This window comes from Macaca thibetana, chromosome X (assembly GCF_024542745.1).
Source record: "Macaca thibetana thibetana isolate TM-01 chromosome X, ASM2454274v1, whole genome shotgun sequence".
Taxonomy (NCBI): domain Eukaryota; kingdom Metazoa; phylum Chordata; class Mammalia; order Primates; family Cercopithecidae; genus Macaca; species Macaca thibetana.
This window is the reverse complement of record NC_065598.1, coordinates 82,935,239-82,952,302: the sequence shown is the minus strand read 5'-3', so window position 1 is coordinate 82,952,302 and position 17,064 is coordinate 82,935,239. Positions and strand designations below refer to the sequence as shown.

At 36.8% G+C, this 17,064-nt stretch overlaps 1 protein-coding gene and 1 pseudogene across 1 annotated transcript in view; one reads left to right on the top strand and one right to left on the bottom strand.

Annotated features, from left to right (window-relative positions):
- DACH2 (dachshund family transcription factor 2) overlaps positions 1-17,064 on the bottom strand; it is a 691,023-nt gene that overhangs the window by 28,947 nt on the left and 645,012 nt on the right. The gene's annotated exons all lie outside the window — the stretch shown is intronic.
- LOC126946295 (COP9 signalosome complex subunit 8-like) lies at positions 7,844-8,640 on the top strand (annotated as a pseudogene).

Here is a 17,064-nt window from a genome sequence, read left to right as displayed (position 1 = left end):
GGCCTGAAGACACAAGTCAGTGGTTTTTAACCAGGAACAATTTTGTTGCCCAGAGCACATATGGCAATATCTAGAGAAATGTTTGATTGCCAAGACTACGTACTGCTGACATCTAGTGGTAGAGGCCGGTGATGCTGCAAAACGCTCCATAAAGCATAGGAAAGCCCTTCACCCCCAACTTCCGCTAGATTCCCAACAAAGAATTATCTGGCCAAATGTCAATACTGGTTGGGAAGCACTGTTCTTTCCTATTTTTCATATAGGAAAATCTCAATGAAAGGACAGTTAACTAGATTTCCCCTTCTACAGGTTGAGGATCCCTTATTGGAAAATCTAAAGTCTGAAATGCTTCAAATTCAAAACTTTTTGAGCTCAGACATTAAGCCACAAGTGGAGTAATACACACCTGACATAATGTGACAGATCACAGTCAAAATACAATAAAAACTTTGTTTCATGCACAAAGTTATTAAAAACATTTTATAAAACTACCTGCAGGCTAAGTTTATAAGGTGTATATGAAAAGTAAATTAAGTTCATCTTTAGACCTGAGTCCTATCCACAACATATTTAATTATGTATATGCAAATATTGCAAAATCTGAAATACCCAAAATTAAAAATGATATGACTTGGACCTGTGTCACCACACAAATCTCATGTCCAAAATCCTCAGTGTTGGAGATGAGGCCTGGTGTGAGGTGATTGGATTGTGGGAGTGGAGTTCTCATGAATGAGAACTATGGTGCTGTTCTCAAGATAGTGAGTGAGTGACATCTCATGAGATCTGGTTATTTAAAAGCATATGACACCTCCCCATCTATCTCTTCCTCCTGCTCTGGTCATATAAGACATGCTTACTTCCCCTTTGCCTTCTACCATGATTGAAAGTTCCCTGAGGCCTCCCCAGAAGTCAAGCAGATACCAGCATCCTGATTCCTGTACAGCCTGTGAAACTGTGAGCCAATTAAACCTGTTTTCTTTATAAGTTACCCAGTCTCAAATATTTCTTCATAGCAGTGCAAGAACAGACTAATACAGAAAATTGGTACCAGAAGTGGGGTATTGCTATAAAGATACCTAAAAATGTGGAAGCAGCTTTAGAACTGGATAACAGGAAGAGATTGGAGGAATGCAGAGGGTCAGAAGAAGACAGGAAGATGAGGGAAGGTTTGGAACTTCCTAGAGACTTTTTAAGTTGTTGTGACTAAAATGCTTATAGATATACAGACAATGAAGCCCAGACTGAGGAGGTCTCAGATGGAAATGACAAACTTATGGGAAACTAGAGTAAAGGTCACTTGTGCTATGCTTTAGCAAAGAGCCTTGCTATATTGTGCCCCTGCTCTAGGGATCTGTGAAACTTTGAACTTGAGAGTGATGATTTAGTGTATTTGCCAGAAGAAATTTCTAAGAAGCAAAGTGTTCAAGATGTAGCCTGGCTGCTTCTAATAGTGTATGCTTTTATGTGTGAGCAAACAAATGACCTGATACTGGAACTTATGTTTACAAGGGAAGCAGGGCATAAAAGTTTGGAAAATTTGCAGCCTGGTCATGTGGTAGGAAAAAAGAAGCCCATTTTCTGGTGAGGAATTCAAGTGGGCTGAAGAAATTTGCATAAGTAAAGCGGAGCTAAATGTTAATAGCCAAGACAATAGGGAAAATGCCTCAAAGGCATTTCAGGGACCTTCCTGGCAACCCGTTCCATCTCAGGCCTTGAGGCCTAGGAGGGAAAAAATGATTTCATGGGCCAGGCCCAGGGCCACACAGCCCTGTGTAGTCTCAGAACACTGCTCCCTGCATCCCAGCCATTCCAGCTTCAGCTGTGGCTAAAAGGGACCCAGGTACAGCTTGGACTGATACTCCAGAGGAAGAAGCCATAAGCCTTGGCCGCTTCCATGTGGTGTTAAGCCTGCAGGAGCACAGAGTGCAAGAGTCGAGGCTTGGGAGCCTGTGCCTAAATTTTCGAGAATGTATGGAAAAGCCTGGTTCCCCAGGCAGAAGCCTATGGCAGGGGTGGAGCCCTCATGGAGAACCTCTATGAGTGCAGAATAGAGGGGAATATGGAGTTGTAGCCCCCACGCAGAGTTCCCACTGGGGCACTGCCTAGTAGTGTGTCTGTGAGAGAGGGCCACCATCCTCCAGACCCCAGAATTGTGGATCTACCAACAGCCTGCACTATGAACCCGGAAAAGCCAAGACAATCAACACTAGCCCTTGAGAGCAATTGCGGGGGTTGAACCCTGCAAAGCCACAGGGGCAGATCTGCCCAAGGCCTTGGGAACCTATCTTTGTACCAGTATGCCCTTGATCTGAGACATGAAGTCAAAGGATACACTTTTGGAGCTTTAAGATTTAATGACTGCACTGCTAAGTTTCAGACTTGCATGGGGCCTGTAGCCCATATCTTCTGGACAATTTCTCCCTTTTGGAATGGGAGTATTTACCCAATGCCTATACCCTCATTGTTTTTTGGAAGTAACTAACTTGTTTTTGTTCTGTAGAGTCATAGGCAGAAGGGACTAGCCTTGTCTCAGATGAGACTTTGGACTGCAGACTTTTAGGTTACTGATGGAATTAGTTAAAACTTTGGGGTACTGTTGGGAAGGCATGATTTCATTTTGAAATGTGAGAAGGGCATGTGATTTGGCAGGGGTCAGAGCAGAATGATATGGTTTGGATCTGTGTCCTTACTTACATCTCATGTCAAATTGTCATCCCCAGTGTTGGAGATGCAGCCTGGTGGGAGGTGATTGGATCATTGAGAGAAAGTTCTCATGAATGGTCTAGCACCATCTCCTGATGCTGTTCTCATGATAGTGAGTGAGTCAGTTCTCATGAGATGTGGTTATTTAAACATGTGTGCCAAGACAGGCTTGCTTCTCCTTTGCTTTCCTCCATGATTGAAAGTTTCCTGAGGCCACCTCAGAAGCTGAGCAGATGCCAGTATCATATTTCCTGTACAGCCTGAAGAACCGTTATCCAATTAAACCTCTTTGCTTTATAAATTACTCAGTTTCTGGTGTTTCATTATAGCAATGCAAGAATGGACTAATAATGGAAACCTGTCTGGTCTGAAGCATGACAGATAAGGGATATTCAAACTGTAGAGAATGTAAGAAGCTTAATAAGAAAAAAAAAAGTCAAATAAAAATTTAGAACTAACAAAATGCTTTACAAGGTGTGTTTTAGAGTTTTTATGCATTTCATTTGAGATTGCTACCTGCATGATTTGCTCAAATGGTATCTTCTTTGTGAAATCTATACTGACCATCCTATTTAACACTGCAACTTGCACCCCTATTTCTACCCCCATTGAGATGATTTCTTTTGTTCTGTAAAATTTAGCACCATTTAATATACAGTATAATATAATTATTTATTGTTTTATTAAATATTTTATTCCAGTACAATTTAATCTTTTTGAGGACAGTGACTTTTGTCTGATTTTTATTTGCTCACTGCTGTCTCCTCAATATCTAGAATAGTCACTATTATGTGTCTATCTATAACCTATGCAATGAATTGGATATGTAGACTGGTAATCTTAAAGCCCTGTAAGATTTCTAATCATCAAATTGATTCCACTATTTCTTTTTTATTCAAAAAGACAAGATTGTACATGAATATATAATTTATTTACTTATTTACAAATATGTGGTAGAATGAAGGAAGAATGGGGATAGAGGTAAAGAGTTTCTGGTCAACTCTTAGTCTTTCCAATAAAATAAATGATTACTGTAATCTACAAGTATTGTGACAAATTGAAATTTTACAATTTTGAAAAATAGCTTGTATAGTTGTCACAGAATGTCTAGTGTAAATTTATTGAAATTGTCTACATAGCATAGTCCTCTGAGCAAAAAAATTTAAAACATAAAGCTTTCTGTCCCACACACAGTTTCCCATCATCTCTGAGATGATCTATTAACATATCAGAGATAAAGCAGAGCTGACTGGTTTTTTTGGAGTAACTATATATTTTATAGAGCCTAGAAATACAAAACTGCTGAGGGTCCAGAAAGAAACTAGAATTTGATCTAAAATCGGCAAAGAAAAACAACAACTTCTGATATAAACAACCGAAAAGCACCACAGGCATGTATGTACAAGTCCCTTCTCCAGAAAACCAGCCTGGCTACCTCTGTGTAAAAGGCTGCACAAAAAAAGTAACATTTTATCAGTGCCGAGTAACATTGTAACATTCTGCATCATAAACTGGCAAACAAGAGGCAGTATTGGGAATGGGTATGGTAGAAAGAAAGTTGCTGTTTTAAAGTGATGTATTTGGGATAGATGGAGGAGGAGGGCACCCATTTCCATAAATTAGATGACCCTTCCAGGTGATAATGTTTTGTAACTCCGGCTCATTTGTAAAATGACTTTGTGCCTTCCCTCTGAAATCTGAGTATGCCAGCCATCGTGGTCCCTCAGTGGCAGCTTTCAACCTGACTGTGTCAAGTCAGCCATGTTGCCCATATTCCCCAGGATTCTAACATAGGTTTGCTTTTAGTCTTACTGGGGGCTCAGGCATCTGGCTGGCTGAAGAGGCTGTAAAGCAGATTTCTCACTTTGCTTCCCTGCCTGGAGACATCCAGTCTTTTTTTTTTTTAACCAAGAAAGAAACTTCTTTTCTTAACCTAGCACAGATCAGGAAGGGAAATTTACTGTTCTGACCTGGCAATTCAGGTGCCAAATTTAAAAATCATTGTTTTCATATTTGGTTAGTTAACTTATCTGAGTAGAGAGAGTCAATGGAAGGTAGAAGAGAGCAGGTTATTCATCCAGCACTTTAGAGCATAGTTCTCAAACTTCATCATGCATAAGAATGCACTGAAAGTCTTTTAAATACACATTCCTTGCTTCCAGAGTTTCTTACTCAGTAGGTATAGAGTAAAACCTGGCAATTTGAATTGTTAATAAGTGCCCGATTGATGCTAAAGTTGCTGGTGTGGGAATCACAATTCAAAAAACAACTGGGCTATATAAAGGTTATTTTTTGCTACATTTACAAGATTATAACATGATTTCCTATCACAATGTATTTTTTAACTAGTTATTTTTCACATTTCAAAAAATCATTTCAAAAATGATACCTAATTTTAAGTACGTATCGCCAAAACTTCAAGAAACTGAATAAAATTAAAGACATATATCAACCAGTCGGTTTTATAGATATAGAGGTTCTGAAAATCAATTTACACTGCAGAAAAATATGTGTGGGGGCCAATTTGTAGCATAGATTCAGGAAACAAAATAGTAAAAAACATGAGTCTATACAAATAAAAGGAAAATATTTTTCCAAGAATGAATTCTATGGATTATAATTAAATTGTATCCCAGAAAGGTATAAAGAATATATTTTAGAGGATTAACATTAAAAATTGAAGATAATTCAAAATCAGAATGACATTACCACGTAAAACTTGGGAAAACAGTCTATATAACAAAGAATTCAGTTTGTCACCTCCTATAAACTGTTTCATGAGGAACGTGCCCTTAATTACACAGATTTGACATTTTTATCAATATGCTCACTCATAACTGTGCAATTATACCTGTTTGTAATCTATGCATATTCATATTTTCATGTTACCACAGTACTAATGCTAGACAATTCTGTTTTCATTAGCCATTTCCTTCCCTTGCTCATGCATACACACATGTATGTGCACATACCCCCACAATCACTGAGAATATATACTGAGATTTCAGTCTTAGCTAAAATATGGAGGCACTGGGTTTGGTACAGTGGCACGAATCTGTAGTTCCAGCTACTCAGGATGCTGAGGTAGGAGGATCACTTGAGCCCAGGAGTTTGAGGCTGCAATGCATTATGATCATGCCTGCAAATAGCCACTGCACTCCAGCTTGGGCAATGTAGTGAGACTCCACCTCTGAAAAAACTTAAAAAAAAAAATGAGGTACTGAGGCATCACATGTTTTATACAAAAAATTAAGGGCTTTCATAATAGATGAGTTTGATACCACAACTGCAACACTGTTATAAACCTAGCTAACTCAAAATGTCCCTAATTATTTATTTTAGAAAGTTGAATTTTATTTAAAATATATGTTTAATTAATAAGGCAAAGCACTGTAATTTTCACATTTTTTTTTTCTTATCCTGTGTAACACAGACATTAAGATAATAAAAACTGTTGCGGCCAGGCACCGTGGCTCAAGCCTGTAATCCCAGCACTTTGGGAGACTGAGGTGGGCAGATCACTTGAGGTCAGGAGTTCAAGACCAGCCTGGCCAACATGGTGAAGCCCCATTTCTAATAAAAATACAAAAATTATCCAGGCATGGTGGCAGGTGCCTGTAACCCCAGCTACTCGGGAAGCTGAGGCAGGAGAATCGCTTGAACCCGGACAGCGAAGGTTGCAGTGTGTCGATATCACACCACAGCACTCCAGGATGGGAAACAGAGTGAGACTCCATCTCAAAAAACAAACAAACAAAGCTGTTGCTTCTCGCCTGAAAATTTCTTAAGTTTTATCAAAGAAGTTGGTATTTATTCGTAATGCTTAATTTAACAACCTTTACAAAAAGCACAATCCTAGTTTCAGATGCTGTCTATTGCTATGAAAAATTCATACCATCTTATGGACACTCTTTTTTGATAAAAATAATAATAAAATAATTCATAATCTATATCCAAAGAGGCAAGGATAGGTAAATGCCAGCACTAGAACACATTAATGTGCCATTTTGTTTTGTGTTTTAATGCTGCCTCTTCTTCATCTTCATTTCTAGTTTGTGGGGACTGATTCAACTTTACTTTCTTCTATTTCAATATTCTCAACTTAATGACTTTTATCAGAAACACTTTTAAGTACCTAGTTGTGCATTATATTGTGGTATACATCAAAGTGGTATAAATTGAAGAGTGTGGTAGTGATTTTCTCTAATAACTACTAGACAAAGAGTAATATTTTCAAAAAAATTTCAATTAATTAGAAACCTTTCAAAAATGTGTCATGCAGTTGAATGTAAATGATTATACAATGGTTAATCATCTGATACGTCCCTTTCTGATTTAAACTTATTTCCTATGAGTCTGCCTTCTTCTTATAGCATGGTAAACATTACTGAATATCTCTGTGTGTTGGGATGCTACACAATGACTCTATATGTAGAATATAAAGATCTACCTCAGTGTGTGTAGGAAGTTTAAAGGAAAAAATTAAAATGCAAAACACTTAGCATGGTGCTGAGCACAGAGTTGGCCCTGAAAAAGATGAGCTACATCTGAAGCTATGCCACCTTCGAGATCTGGAATGTCCAAGAAAAAGAAGTGCACTGAATATACATTGATTCCGGGATTCACCCAATAAAGTCTTCAAAAAAATTTACTCTTGTATTGAGTGAAGAATTTACGTAGTGTATCAAGAATGAATTAAGGTATTATAGCATTGTATTTTGTCTTCCTAATAACCAGACAAAAGAATAAACTTGTAATTCTGTAACTGAACTCTCTCAGATTATTTCTAAGGTAGTTTGAGCCTGAAGTCTTCAAACTACCTGAGTAGTATGAATTGACGCCCCACCCTGCTTTGGCTCTCCCTTCATGGGCAGCACCCACTGTCTAACCAGTCCCAATGATTTGAGCTGGGTACCTCAGTTGGAAATGCAGAAATCACCTGCCTTCTGCATTGATCTCCCTTGGAGCTGCAGACAGGAGCTGTTCCTATTCGACCATCTTGTCAGCCACCGAGTCGCATTTTCCCCTCAATTTTAAGTTGTAAATTTATTCCCATGGAGACATGCAAGTGTAAGATAACTGTACTTTCTACTAAGCATATAGGAAAAGGGGGACAGTTTGGGGTCTGGCTGTTGGGAAGGTGTGGCCGCAAGACAGGCTGGGAAGATGCCAGTGGCAACGATGAAGGAAAATGACTTCCGTTTCAGAAAGTTGTTGGATCAGAGCCAAGAGTTCCAGGCTTTTGGAGGAACTGCTGTTCCCCCAGTGTATGGTCAGCTTCTAGCTTTTTATTTGCTCCATAACGACAAGAATAACCCAAGATATCTTTGGTAAAGAATACCACCTGCTATAAAATCTGCAAATTCTGAACTTGGGAGAATTTGCTCAGTAGGAAAAAAATTCTGGCATAGAGATTTCCTTGGGATGTATACAACCCTCAATGCTTACCAGTAGCCTAAGATGTTCCAGTCAATTATGGAAGCACTTAGAGATACAACAAGGAGATGAGCCTTTGCCTTGCCCTTTCAAGCATATATCTCAATAATGGCTGATGATTTTGCAGCCTTTGTTGGACGTCCTGTAGAAGAGTCTGTGAAAAGTACATCAAAACAAGAATGGCAAGCTGACCCCACCATAAGAATGGTTATGCCCAGAAAGCCAACTGCAAGGGCCCCAGATGTTTCTTTTAACAAGCTTATTCTCTTGCCAGAGTGAATTCCAGTTCACCCAATCTCCAGTGAATAGCAGTTATCCAGATGGACGGGTTATGTGGTTTTCCTTGATAACTGATTTATCACCCTGAGTTTAAGATCCACCTTCAGAATCCTGTATATTGACAAATATAGAAATGTAAAGTTTTAATTTTCAATTTGTTGCATAGATGAAGCACCTCAGCTTTCCTTACCATGTGATAAAATACACATATAAAGTACAATGTTGTATGTACATTTTGTTCTTAAACATTATGTTGAATAGTTGTTGAAACAGTTCTCATTTTGTAATACTTAACAGTCTGGATGGAGTCTCTCATTGCTACAGCAGTTAGCTTGTTTTTTAGTGACTTGTGCAATAAGATTTCCTGTTTCTTGTGGAACAGTTGTTGTCAACTATCTCTTGTCTGTGCAGAGGCCCCAGCACACACCGCACTCTCATCTGTACCATTGTTGTATAGTTGTAATGATTCATTTGGAGTTTGAGGGCAGTATCTGTATTGCTAGGGATTATGATTTACCCTCTTTGGAGACTATGCTCTCTTTTCTCCCCAAATTCTGAGAGCCACTGATGTAAAAATACAGAAATATGTCTGAGAAACAAATCAACCATTTTTATACTAAACCAGTTTGCTAACTTTAGATGTTTTCCAATGCTGTGAGTACATCTATTGGTGGCAGTGGAGGGCTTGCACGGAAATGTGACTCATTTAAGATATTCATGAGAAGTATTAAGTTGTATTATCTCCTTTTATAAGATGGGAAAAGTTAAGTGTGGAACGCATTATATGAAGAAAGAAGCAATTAAGATATGTGATACACTTTGTACAACTATCCAATGGCCTACTGATTGCTTGTATTTATCCTCTGGGTCAAGTTCTGCCCTTTGCAGAAATACTAAATGAGTCTTTCATTCAGTGTGTGACACCTCTCTGAATATTTGAAGTTGCTGTTTTATATCTACAGGTTAAAACAGACTTTAGTTCATTTATTCTGCTTTAGTTCAATAAATATTTAAATGAAAAAAAGACAATATGAAAAATCTATCTTAATTTTTCCTGGCAAATTCGACCTTATTTTACTGATGTTAACATTTCTTTATTATTACTATTATTATTATTATTATTATACTTTAAGTTCTAGAGTACATGCGCACAACGTGCAGGTTTGTTACGTATGTATACATGTGCCATGAAAATTACTTACTGTTGTTACAAATATTTACGAATCCATATGGAATGGCAAATGTTGAAGCAAAGACACTACAGACATGTTTCACTTTTGCTAATAGCCCTAGTACTTGAGAATTTTTTTCTCATTTTTCTATCATAAGAACTTTAGTTTGAAAGAAGAATCTTAAGTGTTTACTGAATATAAAATTATGTCTATGTTGAGGCCGGGTTTATGCAGACAGTAAGAGTTTGATGGTTTTATTAGCTTGCAAATATAAATATATATTATATATATACTTATGTATGTAAAATAAATATTTATTAAACATCTTAAAATCTGTCAAAACTTGAAATGTAAAGAGAAACATAGTCAGTTCTCAACTTCCAGTGACATTTTAGATCACTATGATTTTCTCCTCTTTTCTTTCCCAATTGGATTCTATCCTTATACACGCAATAGTCGCCCCTTATCTGTGATTTCATTTTCCAAAGATTTCTGTTACTCCTAGTAAATGACAATCAGACAACAGGGGAGTACAGTACAATAAAATGTTTTGAGAGCAAGAGAGACCACATTCACATAATGTTTACACAGTATATTGGTATAGTTGTTCTATGTTTCTATCAGTTATTGTTGTCAATTTTTTACTATGCCTTATTTATAAATTAAACTTTAACACAGGTATGCATGTATAGGAAAAAAAAACAATATGTGTAGGGTTCAGTACACTTCACTGTTGCAGGCATCTACCAGGGGTCGTGGAACGTATCCCCCACAAATAAGATGGGACTACTGTACTCAGAGCCAATGATACTTCTTTAGGAGGAAAAATATTTTTAAGATTTACTTGACATGAAGCCCTACAAAATTCAATGATTAGTATTAAATGCAGTTGTTTAACATTTTCTGTTTTTATGAATGTGTAAATATTATGAACTCAATAACCAGAGAAATTCTGGAACATGAAGAAAGGAAAATAAAGATAAAATTAATATGTAAAATCTTTCATTACCAATATGTTGTAATCAGATTTAAACAAAACACCCAAAATTTCTGCCCTAAATTCCAATTCTATGAAATTGGCATATTTTTATGAGTCACTTATTTGGATAAAGTGCTTTAAAAATCAACTTTATAACATTTGAGTCCCATGAAATTATTTTCAGTTTGGTATTGAGAGGTGAAGCCAGCTGAACTTCCTGGGTCGAGTGGGGACTTGGAGAACTTTTCTGTCCAGCTAAAGGATTGTAAACACACCAATCACCACTCTGTGTCTAGCTAAAGGTTTGTAAACGCACCAATCAGCACTCTGTAAAAACGCAGCAATCAGCGCTCTGTGTCTAGCTAAAGGTTTGCAAACACACCAATCAGCGTGCTATAAAAACGGACCAATCAGCACTCTGTAAAATGGACTAATCAGCAGGATGTAGGTGGGGCCAAATAAGGGAATAAAAGCAGGCCAGGAGCCAGCAGTGACAACCCGCTCAGGTCCCCTTCCACACTGTGGAAGCTTTGTTCTTTCACTCTTAACAATAAATCTTGCTGATGCTCACTCTTTGGGTCCACACTCCCTTTATGAGCTGTAACACTCACTGCAAAAGTCTGCAACTTCACTCCTGAAGTCAGCGAGACCACGAACCCACCAGAAAGAAGAAACTCCAGACACATATGAACATCTGAAGGAACAAACTCCGGGCACATCATCTTTAAGAACTGTAACACTCACTGTGAGTGTGGCTTCATTCTTGAAGTCAGCGAGACCAAGAATCCACCAGAAGTAATAAATTCTGGACACAGTATCATATGTTAGTCATTTCTGCATTTGTCCTGAATCTGCCTTCATGTTTGCTTTGGATAACCTTAAGGAACATGCAGCTGAGTGTGGTGGCTCATGCCTGTAATCCCAGCACTTTGGGAGGCCGAAGCGGGTGGATCACGAGATCAGGAGATCCACACCATCCTGGCTAACATGGTGAAACCCCGTCTCTACTAAAAATACAAAAAATTAGCCGGCGTGGTGGCGTGCGCCTATAGTCCTAGTTACTCGGGAGGCTAAGGCAGGAGAATGGCCTGAACCGGGGAGGTGGAGCTTGCGTGAAGGGAGATTGTGCCACTGTACTCCAGCCTGGGCGACAGAGTGAAGATTCCATCTCAAAACAAACGAACAAAAACAAACAAAACCAACCAACCAACCAACCAACCAAACAAACAAACAAAAGAACATGCTTCCATCACCTGAACAGCTATATCTATTCACATCACTTTGAGATTTTAACTTTCTTGATTCTATTTGATCACTATGGAAGATCACTTTGCTCACTGCCTCTGTGTACATTGTCACCTCCCCTCCATTATTCATTTCCCATTAGACATTTTTCCAGTGTGAATGGCTAAATACTGTATTTTTAACACGGCATTGAAATTACTTCATCTTCTTGGCAAATGACAAGACATTCTATCCTATCTCTAGTTAAAATGCCTATATTAACAGATGGTGAAGTGCATCATAGTCAGCCTGTGATTCTCAACCACCATCAATAGCACGATTTCTCGGCAGAATTTACTAATAATCCATGTAACCATCTAACCTTACCTACCACTGTCTCTGACAGTTGGTGTATTTAAAAAAATTATGAGGGTGAAAAGCAATACAATATGCTATTCAAGTTTGAACACTGATGTGTATTGCTTTATTGCCACTGCTACAAGTTTCCAGAAGATACTTTCTCATCTGGATACTTACAACATGTGTTATCTTCCCCCATTTGCCTAGAAAATTGACTCACTGGTTAGCAAAATTCTATTATTGATACGTTGTAGCTTTTTAAACCTTGTCAACCCAAACTTTTGAAGCATATAGGGGTTGCATTTTCAGGTACCAGGTAATTATTTCTTATTTGCTTTTCAATGGAATCATACAGGTTGTAAAGGAAAATTTTACCATTATGTTTTTCCGTGCTTAGACTTCACAAATGTTATATCCCATATCAGCACCAAGGCCAAAAAGTGTAACACAATAGTGGTAGTATCTCCACAGATATAAAATACTCCTACTAAAATTAAGATATAAAATAAGAACAATTACTTAGGTCTACCATAATAAAAGAATGGTCTTAAAACTGTATTATTCATAATAATACTGACATTCCCATTAGTACTGTGGCATACGCTTTCAAAGCTGTATACCCTATTCAAATGACATGGTGTCTTTTTGCAATACTGTTTGTGTCCAAGCAGATACAAGGTTTATAGAGAATGCATCTAGGGAGCCATAAAACTGGTGGTAAACATATTTCTCCATGGTATTTTAGTACTTGGAAAAATTCAATCACAGGGAAATGTTTTGTTGTAAATATCTTAAAAGGCTTATAAAGGCAATGGCTTCCCATAGCACCTGTTTCAATAATTTTAAGAGTGAGAATAGGTCTTATATACCAAATCTCACATTCTTTAAATTTCTTTTATTTTTACATGTCTTGCTTTTGAAATTTAAAAAGAGATTTAAGTACAATGCACTTTGTGTGCTAGTATGACAATGAATAATCAGGCTTCCAACTTGCAGTGTTACCATGTTTTCCAAAATGAATCCAGGAAATACATTTTCACTTTGGCGTAGGTTTTACTCTTTCCGTACAAGGCATCGTTCGATGACTATAATTTGGCAAATAAAAATGACATGTTACATGCTCAATGTGCTTTATGTGTTTGTGTAAGTTTTGAATGAGCCAGAGTAGAAAAAAAAGCCCTCAAAGTAGAGAACATTAGAGTTTAAATTAGAAGCAAAAACAGTTTAATGATAAATTCAGAATTTTTGGAATTGAAATTTGGAAATATTTGTTTTTGTTTTTATGATCTTTCTTGCTATTACATTTTGCCTTCTAGTCAGTCCTCAGAAATTTTATTTATGTTTTTGAATGGGAACCGTGCATGATGTGTGTATATTCTCTCCCTACCCTTCAAGATAGAGTAAAATGGCACTTCCTACATCCTTCCTTCATCCCAAAGAGTGTATTCTCTTATATGTATCTCAATAATCTATTTTATTAACCAGTACCTTTCTTCAGAATGTACTAGCAAACAATCCACAGAGTAAAGACACACTACACCCATTGAATGGGAGAAAATATTTGAAAACTATTCATCCCACAAGGGTCTAACGTTCAGAATATACAAGGAACTCAAACAACTCAATAGCAAAAAAAAAAAAAAAAAACAAAAAAAAAAACAAAAAACCTAATAATCCCATTATAAAGTGGGCAAAGGACATGAATAGACATGTCTCAAAAGAAGACATACAAATGGCCAACAGGTAGATAAAAAAGACTCCACATACTAATTATCAGGAAAATGCAAGTTAAATCCCCAATGAGATCTCATCTTAGAATTGTTATTGTTAAAAAGAAAGAAACTAACAGGTGCTGGACAAGATCTGGAGAAAAGGGAACTGATACAAAGTTGGTAGAAATGTAAATTAGTACAATCACTATGAAAAACAGAATGGATATTTCTTGAAAAACTAAAAATAGAACTACCATATGATCCAAGAGTCCTACTACTGGATATTTTTCTAAAGGAAAAGAAATCAGTATATCAAAGGAATATCAGAACTTGCATGCTTTTGTAGCATTATTCACAAAAGCAAAGTTATGGAATAAATGTAAGTGTCCATCAAGGGATGAATGGATAAAGAAAATGTGGTATATATACACAATAGAATACTACTTGATCATAAAATAGAACGAAATCCTGTCATTTGCAGCAACATAGATGGAGCAGGAGGTCTTTAAGTTAAGTGAAATAAGCTAGGTACTGAAAGACAAATATTATTTGCTGTCACCCATATGTGGGAGCTAAAAATTGTCTTATGGTGGTAGAGAGTAGGATGATAGTTATCAGAGGCTGGGACAGGTACATGTTGGGGGAAGGAGATGAAGAGGTTGTTTAATGGGTGCAATCATATAATTAAGTAGAAAGAATAAGTTCTGTTTGATAGAAGAATAGGATGACTATAGTTAACAAAAATATATTATGTATTTCAAAATAGCTAGAAGAGAGCATTTGAAATGTTCCCAACACATAGAAATGGCAAATGCTAGAGGCGATGAATATCCTAAATACACTGACATGATCATTTCACATTCTATGCTTGTGACAAAATGCCACATATCTTGCATAAAATATACAAATATTACATATCAATAAATTTCACTGGCAGTTTCCAATTGTTTTGCAAAAAGAATAAAGTTATAATAATGAAATATAAAACCTCCACCTATTATCTAGCTGCCTCTTTTTAAAATCATGTAACATGCCTGCCAAAATATTGAAGCCTAAACACGAATCATTCCTCTCTGCCTCTCAAAAATGTCCACACTTTTGAAGAAAGCAAAGGTATAGTACAAAAATATTTCACTTTGAAATCCTACACAGTGTAAATTTTCTGACCACACATATGGAATCTCACACTATCTACTAAAATATGTTCTTCAAATGTTATTTATATGCTTTATCAGTAATTAAATAATCTGTAAAACAAATCCCCATAACACAAGTTTATCTATGTAACAAACTTTTACTTGTACCCCTGAACTTAATATAAAAGTAAAAAAAAAGTTCACATGATAATGTCTTAAATCTCTAGATTTAAATTATTTGAGAGTGGGGACTATGACCTACTCATTCTTTTTCCTCTGCAGAAGCTATCATTTTGCTATATACAGAGTGGACATTCAATAAGTATCTGTTTTCTAAATTACATATGACCGAAAGTCATATGAACATTTGAAATAAGCTAGAGCTGCCTAGAGAGCACATATTAAGGTTTACAACACAAAAGCCTAAAGGTAAATAGATTCCTAGACTGAATTCCTAGAAACTTCCCATGATCTTTAAATTAAGGAAAGAGCACTCAACAGGTTAATACTCATTCTGTTGAATGTGATTGAAGTGGGATTGTTCAATATTGTAAACATGTCTAGTGGTCAGAACGTCAGTAATTAGAAGAGGATTTGAGGCATTGATTCACTGGTTATCAAATCCATATTCCCTAAGTTCAAAATGAATGGGTTTCTATAAGTGGGAAAGAAGTGTATGATTCTTCTAGCATTACTGGAGATGATTTCTTTAAGTAGTGTTCCATGCTTAGTGTGAACTAGGTTCTTACTCTCTGAGAGTTAATTACCAAATTGTTTTATGTCCTTAGTAACAACGTACTACAGCTGACCCTTGAACAATATGGGTTTGAACTGTGCGGGTCCACTTACACAAATTTTCTTTCACCACTGCCACCCCTGAGACAAGACTAACCAGTCCTCTTCCTCCTTCTCAGCCTACTCAGCATGGAGACAGTAAGGTGGAAGACCTTTATGATGATATACTTCCATTTAATAAATAGAAAATATATCCTCTGTTCCTTATAATTTGCTTGATAAGATTTTCTTTTTTCTAGCTTACTGTATTGTAAGAATACAGTATATCATACATGTAACATACAATATGTGTAAATTGACAATTTACATTATCAATAAAGTTTCCAGTCAACAGCAGGCTATTAGTAGTTTCAAGTTTTGGAGAGTCAAAAGTTATACATGTGGCCAGGCATGGTGGCTCATGTCTGTAATCCAAGCACCTTGGGAGGCCGAGGCAGGAGGATCACTTTTGGCCATGAGTTCCAGACCAGGCTCGGTAACATAGCAAGACCCTGTCTCTACATTTTTTAAATTATCCAGCCATAGTGGTGCACATCTGTAGTATCAGCTACTTGGGAGGCCTAAGGTGAAAGATTCCTTGAGCCCAGGAGGTTGAGGTGGCAGTGAGATATGATTGCATCACTGTACTGCAGCCTGGGCAACAGAGCAAGACACTGTCACTTAACAAACAAACAAACAAACAAACAGAAGAGTTATATGTGAATTTTTGACTGGAGGCAGGTGGTGGTTCGTGCCCCAACCTCTGCATTGTTCAAGAGTCAATGGTATTTACAATGTAAAGTGGATTTATTCTATTCAAGTTATAATATTTAGAAAAACAGAATTTTAAATTTGTGGATTCTAATCTCTTGGGTACTTGTTCTTTATTACGTACAACAAATATGATTTAATACTGAATGCTGTACTTTCAAAAAAAGACTAGCCATAGCCGTATACAACTTGAGCTGTGTTTATGCATGCAACTATATTGACCCTTATTGTTGAATCATATGGGTGTAAAACATTTAGTAAATTCAAACAAAAAGAAACCAAATCAATTATCTTGCAGAGCTGACATCTTTTCAGATTGAATTGATTGTCCAATTCAATTTTAATGACAAATCTCTCTGTGTGCGCATACATGTGTATGATAGCCAAGGGCATATAAAACTTAAAGCTACTCTCTCCATTTCTACCAAGAAACACAGTACGCTTGTGAAATATTTTTCTAGGCAAAATAAAATAATTTCCATAGCACTGAAGTATTATCCAAAATTGAATTACAA